Consider the following 10,976-nt stretch of genomic DNA (forward strand, 5'->3'; position numbering starts at 1 on the left):
TTAACTGCCTTTCACCATTATCCGAATGCGGCTGCTGTGGCCAGCTTCGAACCCGCGTCCTTGAGTTAAGCAGGTGAAGGCCATACCCACTGAGCCACCGCGGCAGCTACAGCGCCGCTTGACTGCTTGCGGACACTGCCGCAATTAGAAAGAGCTAACGTCTTGAGGCTGTGCTCTGTGTTGCCAAGCAGGGCGACCGATTTCCGCTTCGGCGCACAATGATTCTTTCGTCTCCAAAACGATGTAACGCTCTTGCGACTATGCAACTCTGCTTCCTCCAACGACTCGGAAATCGGGAGCGCCCCCCCCCCCTTTTTTTTCCGAAATAAAAAGAAGAAACAGCAACGAGCGTTTTCCCGAGCAACTTCGTTTCTATCTACGATTCGGGGTAATCGCTCTTACAAGCCACCCAGCGCGCTGAGGAGAAGACACTCGGGACTTCCACACTGCGGCCGCTGTGACCGAATTAAAGGCTTTGCGCGGCAAGCCTATTAGTTTCGCCTTCACGGCTCGCCGGTTCCTGCAAATATTCCGCGGGAAGGCGAAGGCTCGTCGTGCGTTCTGTATAGATGGAGGTACAAAAGTACAAGCGTACACTGGAAGCCAAAAGCGGCGGAATCGGCTTCATCTATCTATTCATTTCGTTTTTTTTTTCCCCGCGGCTTCTACTATACAGTGCCGGCCGCCCATAGCGACAAAGGGGCCGACACCGAAGCCCACTTCCAAGGATTACGACAACGTCACGACTCACCGGTATAGATGGACCTCCCCCGTGTCCCGCGCATGGAATCGTTTACACACGTGTCTACGTATATACGTGGGAGAGCTCGAAACTGAAGAAGTCGTTCGTTGCTTCTTTTTCTTAAGATTTATTTCTTTTTTTTTCTAGGGTCCTCGTAACGTGCTGCTGTTGCCTCTGCAACAGTTCTTTAAGCTCTTCTTTATATCTTTCCGTTAACGTTCATCTCCTCTTTCTCTTGGCCTTCTTTCTTTTTCCACTTCGTTTACAATGGGAAGAAGCACTCGCACGGGAGTAGGCAGACCGGAGGACGAACCGGATAAAATGGATACACTGCGAACAATGCCACGCCGGGCTTCCACGACAGAGGAGCACGCCTTTAGGTTCGTTCGACTGTCTTTGGATTTCTTTTTTCATTGTCACAAATCTTGATCAGATCTGCAGTGCAGTCGGTCGTGCGGCGTGTGCTTGTCCCGCGGAGCTCCGTACACTGCAATGACACGTTTTTATTTTTGTTAGGATTGTGTGCATTGCTACGAAGGCTTCTGCGTGTTTAATGAGTGAGAACGTTTTTAACACCGGCGTGCCACAGAAGTGGATGTCGAGGACATTGCTCCTTTATTTGGTCCCCCTGTTAGAGGAATCCGTGCAGGTCATAATTTGACCTTAAAAAAAAAAAAAACTCTTTCTGTCTCTTTCTTTCTGTGTGCGCGTGGAAACGATTGCTATCTACCGTTCTACATTTTTTCGTACAAATAAGGCTTAACGCTGCTTATTGAATTACAAACATTTCTTTAGGCGACCTATAGACTGTGCATAGATTTTTGCCATTGAGGCCTACAGACATTCTACAGTCAAAATCCTATAGACTAGTGTATGGGCAATACAAATCCCATAGCCAGTCTATAAACAGTATGCCGTTATGGCGATGCACTTTTAGTAGACTTTTTTGTAGACAGTCTATATAGAGTAGATTGTCTATGGACCTCCTTCACCCCGCGACGCCACGAAGATGCGGTGGCGCTGATGTTAGCAGCGACTTTCGCATGGTAGGCAAAACAGGTTCCGCTTGCCCGTGCCTACCGCAGCTGCCGCAGCTACCGGCGGCTGCTTCAAGCCTGTGCACTGCAGAAGCAGCATGTATTGACCAGCTGCGTCACTGCTGGATCCACGTAGTAGCATAAAAAAATATTTAATTAGCCTCGATAGGTTTCTTGCGCATAAATGCCGCATTCGGAAACTGGCTAACAGGCATTGGGCCACGGTAGTAAAACGCGAAGTCTGGGAGTCGATAGTCACTCCCGCTCAATGCACTAAATAGCATGCAAGTTACTGCGTTCATTCACCTGAACTTCAGGATAGTATAGGCTGATAATTGCTCAAGGAAAAAAAGACATATGTAGCTGCACACATACTTATCACCTTGAGCCGGGGTGCACGGGGCGCCGACAGGTTCACTCGCCCCTAAGGAATGCGTTTTTTTGTTAATAGCACACCATGTTTTAATGGCGCGTTTTATGGCATTCAATATTTACTTGAAACTGTTTCTTGATATGTTGACATAATTATTTCATTCGAGTAGAAAGAAGTCTGGTAAGTTGTGTCAATCTTGCGCGGTCGCGTACCTTAAGTGTGCTAAACGCCATATGCTTTTTCATTGTATCATGCATGTGTCATGTTTCATGAGGTAATACATGATCGCGAAGCTTGTTTGGAAAGAAGCAGCCGCAGGCGTGCTACTAACAGACACGTGGCGAGATTGAGAGGGGACGCGGCATGAAAAGTGTTTTCGTTATTCATGCATGTGATATGTAACTAAACTTGGTGCAAATATGAAATTCCTACGCTAGTTTCAGTCATTCCTTTTATTTATAGCTATACCTGGTGCAGTTCTGGGTAATTATAATTAACACCGTCGTCAAGTCCCCCCAAGCTCTCAAATAATTGCGTTTTTATGGAGGCAAAACGCTAAGGCGCCCGTGTGCTGTGCGATGTCAGCGCACGTTAAAGATCCCCTGGTGGGGATAAATTATTCCGGAGCCCTCCACTACGGCACCTCTTCTTCCTTTCTTCTTTCACTCCCTCCTTTATCCCTTCCCTTACGGCGCGGTTCAGGTGTCCAACGATATATGAGACAGATACTGCGCCATTTCCTTTCCCTCAAAACCAATTATTATTATTATTATTATTATTATTATTATATTATTATTATTATTATTATTATTATTATTATTATTATTATTATTATTATTATTATTATTATTATTATTATTATTATTATTATTATTATTCGACTTGTGTCGCATTCATGTAAACGCGGCTTATTACCGGAAGTTTTTGATCCCCTTCCATTTGAATATCGTCGACCCTATCCCACCTCCTCACGTGTCTTTAACAGCGATAGCTGTTAGGCGTCCGTCCCTAACTTTCGCGTCGTCGTCGTCTGCCGTCGGCGTAACCACTGGGTGCGCGAGTACCCACCATAAGCCTACGGGTGGCTCTGTTTGGAACAGCCGCCTGCAACTGCACGGGTGCATCACGTGACAGTGGTCACGTGACTAAACGCCTAGAGAGCTATCGCTGAACCTCCCTTTACACAGTCGTAACCATGCTGTGAGTTTTTTTTTTTTAGTTTCATTAGCACAAGCTTACAAAGGCGCGTGCGTGCAACCGCCATCATTTTCTCCAAGTCCTCTTGCGGAACAGTGCTTTATGGACAAACCTGCATTCTTTGTCCGCGTTTATCCCGAACCGTGCGCAGGCGCACGCAACTGTCCCGCCCAGTTCGCTAACTGGGCCTGTAGGCTTCGGCCACAAAAGCGCGCCAAACGCCGGGCGAATTCATTGTCACGTGGGACAAGCTTCCTGTCTTGGGCCGCGGCCGGCCGGTAAAGCACGTGCCACTCCAAAGAAACCTCTCGGACTCACGCAACAGTTTCGTCTTTCCTTGACAATGGGACAAATGACTCGGGGGGCCGGAAGAAGGCGTACGAAGGTTAATGGCATTCAAGCGGCCTCCGCTGTTTGGGGCTCGCACGCGTCGTTCTCTTCGAGTTCGTTCTTCTCCCAGCACGCTGACGGACTTAAAACCGGTCGTCGTCGCTTTGAGCACGCTGAGCGCGAATGAGCCGGCTTAGAAAAAAAGTAAAAAAATAAAAAAATAAAGCGGTGTAGCTTGGGAAATAATGTGGCGTTGTATTCCTGTAAGCGTGTTTCCAAAGCGACTGGACCGACGGTCTTTTGTGACGGGTCTCACGAGAGGTTGCTCAAGCGTATTCTGCAAATGCTTTGTTCAAACCTTGTTCGCTGATCTAAATGCTCTCCCGAATACTGTCGTATTAAGCTTAAATGTGTATAGTGGGTTAGGCTAGCAAGTTGCTATAACTGACTAGCTGCAGGTATGGCGATGACATTGATTCGCGAATGCTGATCCCAAGGTCGCTCATATCAATCGCGGAGGCCAAATTTTTAAAGACCCAAAATATCGGGCTAGCTCTGTGTTATGTGCAATATCAGTGCATGTTAAAACAACACAAGGTGGACATAATTTGTTCTGACCCCCACAACTCGCTTGTAGCCCCATCTGTAGGCCACCTGTACCATAACCGTGCACACCATTCTGCAATGCACAGTCTTTTGGAGCAGCCCTACTTATATCTAGTGGAACGGGCTAGACCACTTTTATTTTTCATTAGTTAATTCGTTCTAGAATACTATTTGTCTTTTGCGCCGCCGCGGTGGCTGAGTGGTTATGGCGCTCTGCTGCTGGCCCGAAAGATGCGGGTTCGATCCCGGCCGCGGTGGTCAAATTTCGATGGAGGCGACATTCTAGAGGACCGTGTGCTGTGCGATGTCAGTGCACAATAAAGAACCCCAGGTGGTCGAAATTTCCGGAGCCCTTCACTACGGCGTCTCTCATAGCCTGAGTCGCTTTGGGACTTTAAACCGCCATAAACCATAAACTATTTATCTTTTGCGACAAGCTGCATGTTTTCTTTGCTTTGTTCATTGATTGGAATACGCTCCCTAATCTCTTTGTGGTGAACCGAATTGTGTACTGAATTTTGCAAGCTGTTGTGATTCGATGATTAATATAACAGCTGTCCGTTCCCAATTTTTTTTTCCATTCACATGTATAGAAGTATAACAACGATATTGTCCCAAGAGTTCATGCGCTGCAGCTTCCAGCACTGCCGACTACAAAGAGAATAAATCATCAGCTTTAACTGTGCCCATAGCAAAGATAGCCGATGTCATACTTTTCAAAACGGCTGTTGAAGACAATCTGAAGAAGCTGCGTGAAAGTAACAGTATTTGTCACAGCAAATGAGAACTGAGACTTTCTTGAGAAGTTTTCTGTACTACGTCAAGGACGAAGTAGGAATTCGCGTTTATACATGGAAAATACCAATTTTTTCTTGTGACGGAATAAATGTGTTCGCAAAAGACTGTCAACTTGGCCTATAAAACTCTAGGCTCCAATTTCTGTAATCAGCCAGACGGTATGCAATGAACTGCCGTCAATTCAAACTCGCTTCGTTCAAGCCCTTACAAAAATTTCTTTAGACAGTCTATAGATTGTCCATTGACTTCTGTCTATAAAGACTATAGACTCTCTGCAGACAAAACCTAGAGAACAGTCTATAACGAATACAAATCCTATAGACAGTCTATGGACAATCTATAGATTTATGGCCGTACACTTTTAGTAGACTTTGTTCTATAAACAGTCCATAGACTATGAATAGACAAAAACCAAACGAAGGCAATCTAGTCTATAAGAAGTCTATAAACTGACTATAGACCATTTTTGTAAGAGAACATCCGGCTTATTTACAACTGTATGCTCTGGTCCAGTCCGCGTGAAGTATATTTAAAAGGTTTCCCTTTTTTTTCCGGGATAATTTTGAGTACACCTCAAGCTTAAATTATCGAGAGTCGGCTATCCAGGAAAGAAGCTTCTAAGCACTATCGGATACCCGAAGCTCTGCTTCCGAAGCGGTCAAGCGGTTTTTAACATCTCTAATCTCTTTCTCAAACCGAAGAAAGTTAAAAAAGACCAAACTTTCTTTTTTCCATCTTTCTTTTTCACCAGTGAAAAACCGAACTCTTGTTTACCGATACCAGATACGGCATTCATAAGTCCGTAAGAAGACGCCCTCTCCTATAGCTGTGTCTTTTTTTTTGCATTCTCACACCGCCGCGGGAATGAGAATAAGCCGACCGTTCATATCGTCACGCGTCTTTAGGTACAAAGACAAGAAAAGGGGTTTGTGCGTGGGCTACAAGCGTAGCATTCCCTTTAGCTGCGGATTCTTCCCGACCTGCAATGGGGCGCAAGCACGTTTACGGTATACACGATGCGTTTCGCGTACAGTATATTCAGCAGGCACTACACTCGCGACCGACCTGCATAGCTGGAAAGCTACCCTATCCGAAACGTCTCGCTCCACCACCGCTTGTTGCAGTAAATCCGCACGTGTATAAGACGTTTCGGACCTGCAGCTGCTCTTTTCACTGCTTTCCTCGGCAGGCATGGATGCATGACCGGTAGAGGAAGCGCCAACCGGGGATATTGTATTGCAGTATGTGTGTTTTAGAGGTCATTCTGTAACCTCATTTAAAGGAAACTCCGGGGGTTTTTCAGCGTTGGCTGCTTTTAATAAACCTTTACTGTAGACTTTTCGCAGGCTTTTGGTTTTTTTCTCAGAGTTCACGTCTGTACAATGCACTCTTTCTGCAGGATTGTATTTTAAGTTTTCCCGATTTGTAGTCTCGGAGGTCCCCAGGATGTCCCGAGGAGGTCTTCATACAGTCTATCCCCGGAGGTTACCCGACAGTCACCAGCAGAGGTGGACACCTCATGAGGTCGAAACCTCATGAGGTCGACCTAAACCTCAAAATGACCTCAACCTCGCGTCGTGAGGTGAGGTCGGCGACGGCTCGAAATTTTATGAGTGAGGTCAGCAAATCAGACCTCAACCTCTCGCGTGAGTTTGAGGTTGAGTGAGGTCGCCATTCAGTGATGTCAAAATTTTGAGTTCGAGAGTTTTTGCAGTTGCCACGCCTTACTCCGACGAGTGCCGCTTCCGAAGTGGAGTTGCAGCGCATCACAGGAGTGTTCATGCAGTGATGACGCTTGGTGTTCCGTTTCCCCTGTTTGGACAACCGGATGCCACAGTTCCCTCTTAGCTTCCGGTGCTGCGCCGTAACGTCCGTTCAGTCCGAGGCTGCAGGAAGACGCACCCCTCTGGTCTTCCCGGAAGGAGTGTTACTGTCACAGCACCCCACTCTCCCTCTCCCTTGCCCCGCTGGCGTAGCACCTTGGCTGCCTGCCGGTCGGCTCAAACTCCCGGGAGCCCGCAAAGCACGTAACTCACGTTGACCCGCGGTAGCTTTGTTTGATGCCGCAAACAAATAAGTTCAGTCCAACAAACACGCAATAAATTCGTCGCAGCGCGGATCCCATCCGCCCAGCTAGTCACATCCGCCCAGCTAACTTTCTCTCGCATTCTGCTGTGCTTGTCTTCCCTGGGGAATCCAAAGTGTTGCACTTAACGACCATCGGTTAGCTTGCCTTCGAATTACATGCCCTGCCGATGATTTGTTCTTGATTTTAAATTGTATATCGTTAACCGGCGTTTGTTCCCTCGTACACTCTGTTCCTGAAAGTAGCGATTACAAAATAAATTCAAAGCAATTGCTGCAGGAATGTTCCGAACTTGAAAAGTGCTTGTAGTTCCCCCTCGTGCAGTTAGTAATTTTATGCTGACATCGTTGAACGTCACGCGAATGTGATTCGATACTCTTGATATATCTATTACATTCTCCTTTTGTAGGAATAAGGTGCAACGTCGTCAGGTAGTCAGCTTCAGTGTCTTAATAATAATAATTGGTTTTGGGGGAAAGGAAATGGCGCAGTATCTGTCTCATATATCGTTGGACACCTGAACCGCGCCGTAAAGGAAGGGATAAAGGAGGGAGTGAAAGAAGAAAGGAAGAAGAGGTGCCGTAATGGAGGGCTCCGGAATAATTTCGACCACCTGGGGATCTTTAACGTGCACTGACATCGCACAGCACACGGGCGCCTTAGCGTTTTTCCTCCATAAAAACGCAGCCGCCGCGGTCGGGTTCGAAGCCGGGAACTCCGGATCAGTAGTCCAGCGCCCTAACCACTGAGCCACCGCGGCGGGCTTCTGCACATAATAATAATAATTTGTTTTTTGGGGAAAGGAAATGGCGCAGTATCCGTCTCATATATCGTTGGACACCTGAACCGCGCCGTAAGCGAAGGGATAAAGGAGGGAGTGAAAGAAGAAAGGAAGAAGAGGTGCCGTAGTGGAGGGCTCCGGAATAATTTCGACCACCTGGGGATCTTTAACGTGCACTGACATCGCACAGCACACGAGCGCCTTAGCGTTTTTCCTCCATAAAAACGCAGCCGTCGCGGTCGGGTTCGAACCCGGGTACTCCGGATCAGTATTCGAGCGCCCTTGTGCACATTGAGCGAACTCGTTTTCTTGGCAAAAAAAAAATGGAATCGCAATCAACGTGAAGGTTTGCATTCGATAGCCGTGTGGATCTAGCTGGAAAAGAAAGCAGGCTTCTTGTGACATGCAGGTCGGCCTTTTCACAGACATAGGAGACCACGAACAAGAACTATTGCTTTGGTTTATTTTGGCTTATGGCGTTTAATGTTCCAAAGCGACTCGGGCTATGAGGGACGCCGTAGTGAAGGGCTCCGGAAATTTCGAATAATAATAATAATAATAATAATAATAATAATAATAATAATAATAATAATAATAATAATAATAATTGGTTTTTGGGGAAAGGAAATGGCACAGTATCTGCCTCATATATCGTTGGACACCTGAACCGCGCCGTAAGGGAAGGAATAAAGGAGGGACTGAAAGAAGAAAGGAAGAAGAGGTGCCGTAGTGGAGGGCTCCGGAATAATTTTGACCACCTGGGGATCTTTAACGTGCACTGACATCGCAAAGCACACGTGCGCCTTAGCGTTTTGCCTCCATAAAAACGCAGCCACCGCGGTCGGGTTCGGAACCGGGCACTCCGGATCAGTAATCGAGCGCCCTAACCACTGAGCCACCGCGGCGGGGCCATGCGATTTGATTGTGTCACACTTTTGCGTGGGTGCATACGTCCCCGCGACGCTTCAGCGGCTGCAGACAGCGGGGGGAGTGGGTAAGCGGGACGGAAAAAAATGGCAGCGACCTCAGCCGCTCAAGGTTGCCAACCCTTCACGCGGCAGGGGATCGCTTTAATGCGCACAGTGCGGCACCGCCGAGAGCGAAGCGATACGGGAGCTAAGAAGCCGCGCGTTACACTCTCCGCTTGATGCGACTCCACTGAGCCGTGAAGTGGGCGCCGCTGGAACCGCTGCGGCTTTTGAATGAATGAAGTGGCTGCAGTGACGAAGCCTGGCTGTTTTATTCTCCGCGCGCTCGGGTCACCTAGTTGCGGGTGCGTAGGGCGCCCACCGTATTGAAGAGCCGTCATTCAACGCTTCGTATATTGTGTTCGCTAGAATAGGGAATTTGAGTGTGCTCGAAGGTTTGGCGGCGTTTAAGATTTTGAGTGGGCTGGCCCTGCAGCTTTAGATGCGACTCTATTTTTTTTCTGGGGGGGGGGGGGGGGGGGGTCGCTCCTTTCTTCTCTTCTGCGTACTATAGAATTAGCGCAGAGCAAAGGTGCGCTAGTGCCGATAACCGCTACTCTGTACGAGGTATGCTATTCATCGTAGTGTAGGCGTTTGCTCTACATCAACAGGAGCTGAAGTGCGTACAAATAGGACACCCCGATAAATGGCAATACGTTGCAGCAAATGCAGATATAGAACAGCTATCGTGTAAAGTAAGAAGCCGGTTTAGTTTGGTTTATGGAGGTTTAACGTTCCAAAGCGACTCAGGCTATGAGGGACGCCGTAGTGAAGGGCTCCAGAAATTTTGACCACCTGGAATTCCTTAGCGTGCACTGACATCGCACAGTACACGGGCCTTTAGCGTTTCGCCTCCATCGCAATGCGACCGCCGAGATCGAACCCGCGCCTTTTGGGTCAGCAGCCGAGCGCCAAACCACTCAGCCACCGTGGCGGGAGAAAGAGTAAGAAGTATTAAACTTTCAGACGGTTAAAGCGAGACCAGTTCGCAACGCCTTCGCTGGTGCCATTCCATGTACACCGTTTTATTCACATCTAGATAGCAGGTGTTTGGAAAGTCTTCAGCTGACTGCACGGGCGGTCTTTCTAAGGTTCATCTTTAATCTGCATTCTACTGCACTGATGGGGACATCTTGCGGGATTGCTTCGTTTGTATGCATCAGGTATTCTTAATAACTGCCGGGCATTTGTTCTTGAGAGAGCGTCTTCAAGACATTGTAAGAGCCTACGATTAATAAGGGGATCGACTTCTACCGCCGTCGGTATTCATCGTTATGGGCTGTAATAGTCCGGATGAGACGGCTGGGCAGTCGCGTTAATTGCGTTTAACAACTACTTCTTCCAGAGGCCCTTTGAATGCCGGGTTGAGTGTTTATTCTTGAGGACAGCCTCTCTGTTAACTACTGTAAGCATGCATAGACACCAAGGTCAGCTCGCAAGCCACTTAAGTCTTCTCCTTGAGGTTAATTGCCTCCCGACTTCCGACGAAAAGGACTTCCGCCCAGTGATGTTCGGCTTTTGTTGATATGATGTCAAGCGCGGTCGGTTCCGGGGTGTATTCATTGCCACAACGACCAGCGCATAAAGCGGTTTTGTAACGACGGTAACAACAGGAGGACGTTCGAGGTTGTATGAGCACACCGGCATCTGCTGTCGTTGATAGCATGCCAAGAAGCCTATTGATATCGTCTGCTTTTGTTTCTCAACGTCTTTTTGTCTTTGCTTGAACACTTATTTTTTTTTTTACGAACCTTTCCATTCACTTGAGTGATATCTCCACACATTATTTATGCATGCCAGCTTAGCTATTTGCTAATTTCTTGTTTCTTGTTGCATATAGATTCTTAAGTGCAATTGGTTAGCAAATATTATTGCCTATCATTGTAAGCGAGAACTTTTTTCAGTGCATTTATTTTTTTTAATCGTTCAAGGTAAATTTTTACGATCCGACATAATGGGCTATCAGACATACGGATTCCCGCAACCTTTTTCTCACATTATATTTTACACCACGCGGAAATTCGGGCTTGTTGGTTCATATTTCGTGGCAATAGCGCA

The 10,976-nt window shown here is 47.3% G+C and overlaps 1 non-coding gene across 1 annotated transcript; it reads right to left on the reverse strand.

Annotated features, from left to right (window-relative positions):
- Positions 1–7,857: 7,857 nt before the first annotated feature.
- On the reverse strand, positions 7,858–7,929 carry TRNAS-ACU (transfer RNA serine (anticodon ACU)). Its single transcript has one exon. It is a non-coding gene; the product is annotated as a tRNA-Ser (tRNA).
- Between the last annotated feature and the right edge of the window lie 3,047 nt (positions 7,930–10,976).

Source organism: Amblyomma americanum, chromosome 9 (genome assembly GCF_052857255.1).
Source record: "Amblyomma americanum isolate KBUSLIRL-KWMA chromosome 9, ASM5285725v1, whole genome shotgun sequence".
Classification (NCBI taxonomy): Eukaryota; Metazoa; Arthropoda; class Arachnida; order Ixodida; family Ixodidae; genus Amblyomma; species Amblyomma americanum.